Source organism: Episyrphus balteatus, chromosome 2 (assembly GCF_945859705.1).
Source record: "Episyrphus balteatus chromosome 2, idEpiBalt1.1, whole genome shotgun sequence".
NCBI classification, from domain to species: Eukaryota; Metazoa; Arthropoda; class Insecta; order Diptera; family Syrphidae; genus Episyrphus; species Episyrphus balteatus.
This window is the reverse complement of record NC_079135.1, coordinates 112,361,845-112,371,793: the sequence shown is the minus strand read 5'-3', so window position 1 is coordinate 112,371,793 and position 9,949 is coordinate 112,361,845. Positions and strand designations below refer to the sequence as shown.

Below are 9,949 nucleotides of genomic sequence, written 5' to 3'. Positions count from 1 at the left end.
CACTTGTTTTACCTATATCAGAACTATATAATTTTGTGAATGTTTAAAATTAGTTTAAGATTAGACTAGAAAAAAAAAACACCTAAAAATACTTAGCAACATTTGCAAAATTTGCAACTTTTTTCATTCAAATTTGTGAATAATAATATGGTTGCAACTCAAGATTTTATAAACTCAAAAGGAATCGACAGATTGATATTTGACTAGACTCCTTTCAAAACCATTATGTACCTATAGCAATGTTTCATGACTGCTAACAATCCAAATCTCGATATGTCTTAATTTCGAAAGTCTTAGAAAATAACCAATAACTTAATATTTTTTGGCTTTCTAAGGGGTTTTGACAAATTGAAAATACTTACAAATTTTTGTCAGCAATCTTTCATCCTTTACCAACCTACTGAAACAATTTTCTTATCGTTTGGAAGAAATCCGACGTGATACAAATAACCTAATTCTGGGATTCTCGTTCTATCAGTCACTAATATTTTTACATTGAGACACCATTTTAAACATGATTATACCAAGTTAACAAAACATTATAAACTGAATCAAACAACTACACATTGCTAAACACTCTCGACTCTCAAAAAACCATAATTTTCTTACCAAAACATCACTTAGCTTGCCTTAAAAATCATTTCTCATAGGTTCAATTAAATACAATTTACCATTTGCCGACGGCATTTTATTCTATCAAAAAATAAAACCTAACATGAATAAAATGTATAGATACATTTCCCAACGGCAAAACATATGAAACGATCCCCTGCTACACAAATTCAGTTAGTATTCAAAAAAGCTTAGAGATAGAGAGTAGGTAATGTGGGTATACGGTATAGATAGTACCTGCTCAACACAAAGCCTATCTTCTATCTATTAAAGGATACGGAAGAGAAATTTTTACATTACTCACCATAGACTATGTTGAATTAAATGCACTCATAAACAAAACAAGAAAATCGTTACACTTTTTGCGTTAGGTGAATATAAGAAAAAAAGTCCTTTCAAATATTTAAATGACAACGAATTCCAAAATTAACAATTCTAATTCTTAACAAAAAAAAAAACTAGTAAACGGGTCACACTCCCAAAAAAAGAAATTAAAATTAAATCACAAATACTACAATAAAGGAGTCGACACAAGAAGAAACAACAACAAAAAAATCCAAAAACTAACTAAGTAGGTAACATGACATAAAAAAGTTTGCCAAAAAAATCGAAAAAAAATCTTTTTTAAATAAAATATACAACACCACACACTCTCGTCGTCAAACTCTCGCCCGCCCGCCAGCTTGCCCGTTCGCTCTAGTGATTGATTAAATATATTTTTTATGCGAATATTTTTCGCACACACTTTATGCTATTTTCTATTTTTTTTTTTTTTTTGGTTTTGTTTGCAAAAAAAATCTTATATGCTAGCGAAATATCACAAACTCTCAACACAAACACACGTACCTTATGTATATCTACCAACAACCTACCTCGCGATTAATCTATCAGATACTACTATTTTTTTTGTTGCTGCGTCCACCACTCTATAGACTAAAATACAAGTGTATGAGTAAGTCTTACCGGCGTTTCTTGTTTTATTATTTTTTTTTTTAATTTTTTGTTTTACTTTTTTGCAAAAATAAATAAAAAAAATAAAAAAGATAAAAAAAAAATATGCAAAAATTTGTTTCGCGATTTTGTTTTGTTTTGCAAATTCTCTTCTCCAAGCGAAATTCTCGAAGAGAACTCCTCGTCGAGAACGATGATAGAGATACTTTTTTAGTTGGTTGATTTTTTTTGCAAACATTTTTGCAAAGTCTTCTTTTCTGTTGTCGTGCCAATATATGGGGTTGATATTGGGTGGGTTGGGGTTCGGGGTGCATTAAGCATTATAAAAATGATTAAGAGATGTGGGGAAAAAGGCCCATAAAAAGAGTTTGCAAATATTTTTGTTCTTGTTTCGATTAAGAATTTTTTTTGTTTAGATAAATCTCTAGCAACATGTGTGTGTTGTGTGTTCTTGATGATGATTCCTATCTAAGAGAATTTGCGAAATTTGCAAATAAAAATATTTTGCATGTATTTGGGTTTTGTTCCCCAGGCAAACAAGAGAATTCCATTTGCAGTATATTTTTGTATTTGTATTGAAATATAAAGTTAAAGTTTTGCTCTTTGAATGTTGCTAGGGGAGACAGCACAAAAAGAACAACAACTTGTTTGATAGACTAAAATGTTGCAAGAGAATGCAGAATGTGCATGCGTAAGATTTTTCAATGTGTTTATATACATATACTCAACTTGAGGGGGAGGGAAGCTTTTTTTTTGCCATTCAGCAAACAGGTGTTTGTTAGATACAACCCCATCTCAAAAGAGTGTGTGATGACGTTTGGCTTGTTGTATGAGTGCGTATGCACATGCACAAAGCGAGGGTAGTAATGAGATATATAGCAACAAAACAAAACCAAACAAAAATATGAATGAAAAATGTTGCTAGAGCGAGGTTTGTGTATAGGAGTAGAAAATGTTGCTAAAGAGAATTTATAGTTGCAAAGATGGAGCATGGAGGAGTTTTTTGGAGGCATTGTTGTATGATGGTGCCCCCCCAACAATATCATCATAATGTTGGCTAGGAGAATGGGAATTCGCACACTTGTTTGTAGAATTCTCTTTGGGATCTTTTCGTTTTTGATGGTTTATCCAAAACATTGCAAACGTATTGCATGAATGTTTTTGTATGTGTTGCGTATGATGATGTTTCAGACAGAATTTTGATGGTATAGGTGAATGGATTGTATGGGGCTCGATGGATGAAGGAAGAGAACTGCATTTGGAATTCGCTATATAGCCTGAGTGTGTTGGTTAGAAAAAAAAAAACTTGGGGGAAAATATAAAGAAGAGGACGGACAGAAAGTTGGATGGGAAAGCAAGTCTATACAAAAAAATCCAAAGGAAAGAAGACAAAGTTTTTTTAACGGCCAGTCAGCAACATACTAGACGCCGCATCAGCAGCAGCTACACAGTCAGCCAGCAGCAGCTCTATACTACTCCATCTAGCCAGCAACAAGAGGGGCTAGAGATTCTCTGATGAGATCGAGGCGTTTGGACAACAACCAAAGACGACGACGACAATATTGCGGGCGCGACGGACAGACGGACGGATTCTATACAAAATCGAGGAGCATAGCCAGCAACACAACAGAGCGCTGCTCCATAGCCAAGCCATTGGAGTAGTAGAGTAGAGAAGGCACGACTGACATTAACAACAGCAGCAGTCGCAGCAGTAGCACCAAGTGAAGCAGCACTCTAGCAACACAACACGGAGCGCCGCGCACACAACCGGGCTTTCGTTAGTGGTGGTTTTTTGTATCGTGAACAGTAGGTACAAAAAAAAAAAATTGTATTGCAAAAAAATAAAAAAAAAGAAGGCAAAAAAAAAACGCATTGGTCTCGTATACACCGACGACTGCGACTCTGGACTGCTGCGTTGCGGGGTTCTAATCCACAAAACGTTCGGAACGTCAGTAGTGTCGTCAGTTCGATACAAGTCGCTGCTGCCTGCTCTCTAGAAATATCATTTTCGGTTAGTTAACAAATTTTTTGAACAAACACAAAATAATAATTACAAAAAGATACAAAAAATCTAAAATAGAAAAAATTGCATTCTGAGAGTCGGTATGAAATAAAAAGATATTTTTTTTTTTTTGAGAATTTTTATCAAAAAAAAAAAACTTGGACATTTTTTTCGGTTTTTGGACTTTAAAAAGTGTGAACACAAAAAAAAATTTTTTCTGCGAGTTAAAAATTCTCACGTTCGAAAATGATTGCGATTGTTTGAAAAAGAAGAAGAAAAAAAAAATCTTTTTTTTTTCACGCGCTTAGAATTTATAACTCGCGCGCCAGAAACCCGGAAAAAGATACAAAAGATACACAAAGAGCTTGAATCTATCTATCTTAGAGAAGTTTTTATTAGTATTTAATTTTTTTTTTGTTTTCGTTTGGTGTCTTGTGACCATTCAGACTATCTTCTTGATGGGAAGTTATTAGGGAACATTCTTTAATGGCGCCCAAAAATTGAACTTGATTCGTGTCGATTTTGTGTTTTTGGTTCTTAAAAACCAAGCGAAAGTTAACATCTGGATCAAACGGATTCTTACAATCCACCAGCAAGGATAATGCTGAAAACAATATAAAAAATTGTTTAAGAACGCGCGCGGTTCTCTCAAACACAGATTCAAAAAAAAAACTCTGTTTTTTTTTCAAATTTATTCTAAAAAATGCCCTAAGTGATATTTTATGTGATTTTTATGTTTTTTTTGTTAATTTTTTTTTCTAATTTTGTGTAATTTTTTTTTACAGAAATTTTAAACAGCTAAATTAAATAAATAAAAAAAAGAAAGAAAGAAAACAAAAAAAAAAAATATTTGTTTTTATGCAAAAAAAAAGTGAAGTGCAAAAAAATAAATAAAGGATCGCGAAAGGAAAATATGTAGAAAAAATATGCATAACTGTTTTTATTTTTATACAAAACAAACAAAATGATGAAAAATATTAAATATTGATGCAACAAACACAAATGAAACAAATAAACAAAAAAATATAAATGATAATTTTTAAAACTTAGAAAACCCTAAAAAAAAACATAAAATTGATATCATTTTTGGTGTGTGTCCTTTTTTTGGCCAAAGTAAAAAACAAAACAAATTAGATACAAATTTTGTATACTTAATGTGAAACAAAACAAACAAAAAAAAAAAAAAAAACTATTTATACCTAAATCAAGTGCGGGAAAATTCATACATACTTTCACTTTTTGATCAAAATTTTTTGAATTTTTTTTTTTTATTTCGGATTCGTTTCGGTGTTTTTTGTGTGTGATTTTTTTGGATTAAATAAATTTTGTTCAATATTGTACCTATAATTGTTGTCTGATCAATTTGGTTTATTTATATTTTCAAAAGTTGCCAATTGTGGTTTTTGTTGCAAAAAAAAAGAAATTGAATTTTGTTTAACTATATATTTCGGGAACGAAACAAATTAAAAAAAAAAAAAAAAAATGTGTTAAATGTTTGTTTATGAAATTCAGAAAGATCGGTTGAATTTTTGTTCTTTTCTTGTTGGATATTTATATAAAAATTGTGAATGAACTTTTGAAAAAAGTTTTTTCGCAAAAACACAATTCAGCTTTACTGTATATAATACTTATAAACACCTATAACAACCGGAAAAGGATTATCTTGGAATTTTCAAAAAAAAAAACAACAACAAACATTTTGGTAAGTACCGCAAACTGACTAGGTATCAAAGTTTTTCTTCGACAAACTGAAAGTAAAAGTGAAATCTCATTTTAGGGACTCTGAAAAGATCGGTGTTTAGAAATGTTGTTAGAATGGTTAGTGATTTAGTTTTATTTAGTTTTTGAAGAGATGAATAGGTTGACAGTGATACATTTTTTATTTATAAGATTATTTAAACAAAACATCATGATCTAACAATATCTAGGTTTTCGTTTTTTGTATTCTGTTAACAAGGCTCTAATAACTATTAAACACAACAACAGCAAAAAAAAAAGCCTTGAGCAAAAACTTTATTGTGTGATTTTAATTGACTTAAGTGTGCTGAATTCAAAACTGTTTACAGATTTATTCTAACACGTCTAAGTTTTTAAGCTATACTCATCACTTTTTTTTTTATAATATCGCAAAAACTAATTTCCAATGAAATTCTTTTTATGTTATTATTCCAAAACATAGTTTTTTCGCAATATATTGATTTTTAAATCTAAATAAGAAGTTATAAATTGGAAACCGCTCCAAAAAACCATCAGTTATCTTAACCAATAAGATTTTGAAATATCATAAATTTCTATTTCCAATACCTTTGAAAAAAAAAAAAAAATTAATTTAGCAAGAAAATTAATAGGTATAGTTTAGACTTTTTGAGATTGCATGAGTAGTTTTGTAATAAACAAATACTTAACTTGAAATCGACGTCAAAAGTATCCAAAAACCGCGTTTATTGAAGTATTTTAAAAAAGTGTTGGATTCGGACTCAGTAAGTTTAGTGTCTCAGAACTCAACACAAAAAAATCCTTTATAAAAGAAGATATAGTTGGGTGCAAGCTCTATTTTCTTTGCAGACCAGTGCAATTTAAGAATATTGATCTGTATTTTTTAGCTTTTTGTGCATTATGCGGACATAGCTATTTCATTTCCCATCCTATCTTTTAACTTTTAACCCTGCAAGTAAATTCAATCAACATAGATTTTGATATAAAGGATACACGTTAACAGGTCAAAGAAAAAAAAATCCAAATGGATCTCTTTAACTTGACAAATTTAATGAGTTGACTCAGGATCAAAGCCTTTTATTCATAGTTAGGTTGTTGATTGGAAAATGTTTCCAATTTTTTGAAAACCTCTTTAAATTGCAATTAAATTTGTTGGTGATATCGACTTCATGTTCAGTTCAAAAAATTTCTAAAAATAATAATCAAAACAATTAAATGTAGGCATTTCTTGGATCAGTAAAGCTAATCAGTTTAGCTTTTTTTTTTTAGCTAACCAACATTTCTTTGAAAGAATTTTTTCTGAGATCAATGATATTAATCTTGTAATACCTTTTGAATTCTTTAGCGTTAGGCAACAAGGTCTTAGGTTTCTAATATAAAATTTAAGAGAATTCTTACTCAAACAAAATTCCCAAAAGTGCAATTTTGTTATTCAAGACCTTTTGTTGCTAAACGACAAAAAATTGAAAAGCCAGTTTTCTATAGTAAAAAAATGAGTTAAAAAGAGCCTTGATCTATAGAATTAACTCATCGATTGTGATGTAAGTCAGCCAACATAAATTTTTTTGATACGTAGCTATTTTTTGTAATCTATCAGCTATACCGTTTCGACTTATGAAAGTTCTATTAAGACTTTTAAATTATTTCAAACCAATATAACATTTTTATAATATGAACTGCGAACGCAATTTAGAAAAATGTGTTGCGTACTGTTCATATTTATTTTTTTATAGAAAATATTTATTGAGGATATCTTACCGATCGCCATTGTAAGAAATTAATGTTGTCCTTCTTACATTTACGGGGTTTTATTAGTGAAGCATCAACTCAAAAAATTTCCAAAAAATAATAATTCTTTACTTAGATTTCATCATTCATTTATCGATTAATTTCAGTTTAGTAAGTTTTGCAAAATCCCTCAACATTAAATAAAAGCGTTTATCAAAAAAAAAATGTTATGTTGTGATAAAAAATCATTGTTGAATCGGAAATTTTTTTTTATTAATAACTTATGCAACTCCGAAAATACTTATACGCTGTTAACTATGTGATTTAGCTTAAATTGATTTAGTTTGTACAAATAATTTTTACTCTAGTTCAGAAGCAATTAAGTTATAAAAATTAGGACTTTTTAAAAATCATTTTATTAAAAGTAGGTACCTATTCATTATATAGGTATTTGTGTTCTCTGCGAAATTAAGAAGACAAAAATGATCTAGTATACAATTTTAATTTTTGGTAAATTAATGCTTGTTTGCATTTCCGATTTTTGGTTCTTTGTAGATAACTTTTTTTTTGGTATTGTAAGGGAAAGTACCACTGCTGTTTTGGCTGTTATTTAAGAAATAAAATTACAGAGACATACATATATTTAAGTGGCACCTAAGTAGGATTTTTACTACGAAGTGTGAGGAAAAAAAAAAAAAATAACTTTCAAGCTAGTAAAAAATAAAAATTCCTTCTATTACCTTTGTAAATCGCAGGTTAACTTTTATTTTTCTATTCAATTTGCTATTATTTTAATTATTGAGGATAAAAAATAACTTTAAGGGATATAAGTATTGATTACAAATTTTATAAGTTAGTGCAAATTTTGTCGGTTTAACCTCAGTTAACCTATTACCAATCTTCAGGATTGAAAACAGGTTGTTAGAAATTTAAGAACTTAACAAAAATTTTTTTTACAAAAAGTATCTAAAATGAGATCTAAACTCTATTAAAATATTAAGAGCCGTTTGTTGAATCGAAAATTAAGCATTTATGTTCAACATAAATCCTAATGTGACAGTTTACGCATATAGGAAAAAGTAGAGAATAAGAGTTTATATTCAATAATTATTATTTAAGTTTCGATTCAGCCAATGGCCCTTGGTATTGAAATAAGTTTAGTTCTTAAAAGATGTGAATAGTTTTTAATGAGAAAATTGTTAATGAAAACGACATTAAAATATTAAAACGATATCACTACCTACTTGTGATTCATTTTTTACAAATTAAGGTTTACTTTTATTTTTCATAATTATTCATTCATTATGTCCTTTAGCTAAACAATTTGAATACAATTTCAAATCATTGTAATAATTTGTATACATATAAAAATGTTATCCTTTCAATATAATTAAACAAACACTCAATCAAATTGATCGGAAATTGTTTTGAAAGCTAAAGTTGTCTTTATTATTTTTAAACTTCTTATGAACTTATTCTGCAGTTAGAAATTAATTTCAAAGTATGTATTTATTGAAATAAAGTTTATTTTTTTTTTATTTAAATAATAAGTTAAGTATTTTGTGCTTCGAGTATATCGGCATATAGGTATAGGTAAAAGACTACCGAAAACGTATTTTTGAGTCTTTCCTTAGCGTTGTATAGTTACCGACACTAATTTTAGTAATCGATCATTTAAAATTATTTAAGTAAAACTAAAAAAAAAAACTGAACATTTTATTCCTTAGTTACATTAAAATCATGATGTTGGTTTTATTTTGGTTGCGAGTTTTCATTAATTATTTTACTAAATTTAATTTTATATTATTTAAAATATTTGACTGAACTTCAGTTACTGCACAGGTACACATAAGTTAATCCTTTCATAAAATAATTTTTGATCAATATTGTATTAAATAGGTGTAAATATTTATGTCTCAGTTAGTTAATGTTAAATACCTAATAACTAAGAAATTGAATTGCTAATTCGACATATAGATATTGCTGATCGTAATTAACTGATGAACATGTGCAAAAATATGCAGCTTTACTTAAAAATTCTTTGAGACGCTATGAAGGAAAAAAAAAAATTATTTTTTTTTGACTGTTATAATTTTAGATACAAAGTAAGAAAAACTTAAATTAAAAAAAAAAAAACACAACTTAACTTTAATTTTATGTGACAGATTAGTTTGAATTAAATATGACGTCCAAAATGACAGGAGTTAAAGACATTCATTTGAATCGAAAATAAAAAAAAAAAACTAGTTTATTTAATGCCAAATCTTTAATCTTTTCTGAAAGAGTTTATTTTATTTTCCAAATTGAAAATAAATAAATTTTAACTAAAGACACTGCGGAGATAATTTTTGATACATTTATCTTAAAATAAGAAATTTCTATGTTATAACTCCCAAAATGTTAAGTGAAAAACTATTTTTTGTCTCCGATCCAAAATCCAAACTGAAACATTTACCTTTTAAGCCGTGATTTGGGGATAGTCAGGCTTAAATTTTTGAATTTATGTTATTTTAATCATTTCGGGGTAAATAGTTTATGACTTTTGTCTCTAGAGGGCGCCATAATCGATTTAATGCAAAATCGCATGACCTTATAATCAGTTTTACCACTTCCAGAAAAATTGGAAGTAGATTGAGAAAAATCGAAAAAGATTTCAAAGTATTCTTTTTTTTATGAAATATATTAAAAACAAATACCTAATTCCCTTAAATTTATTATTTTAATTAAATAATTTAATAAGCAAAAAACCTAAAAAATTCTTTCAAAGTCCATATTTTATGTATAAATATATATCTGAACATTGTTTTTTAACAATTTTTAGTCAAATATTTGTTTTTTTCTTTTAGATAATCACTAAGAAAACGTGACTTTTTCACCCTTTGACTATTGACCGTAAATATCACGTCCCTTATATAAGTTTATGTCTGTGCTGAAACAAAA

The 9,949-nt window shown here is 28.5% G+C and overlaps 1 protein-coding gene across 5 annotated transcripts in view; it reads left to right on the top strand.

Annotated features, from left to right (window-relative positions):
* The first annotated feature begins 2,955 nt into the window (after nt 1-2,955).
* LOC129911087 (longitudinals lacking protein, isoforms N/O/W/X/Y) overlaps nt 2,956-9,949 on the top strand; it is a 329,276-nt gene continuing 322,282 nt past the window's right edge. For 3 of the 5 annotated variants that reach the window (XM_055988754.1, XM_055988758.1, XM_055988757.1), the window contains exon 1: nt 4,351-5,267. The gene's annotated coding sequence lies outside the window, so the exon portion shown is untranslated. Of the gene's footprint in view, nt 3,575-4,350; nt 5,268-9,949 lie in introns of those variants that run through there. The other 2 variants (XM_055988753.1, XM_055988752.1) reach the window with 2 other exon arrangements.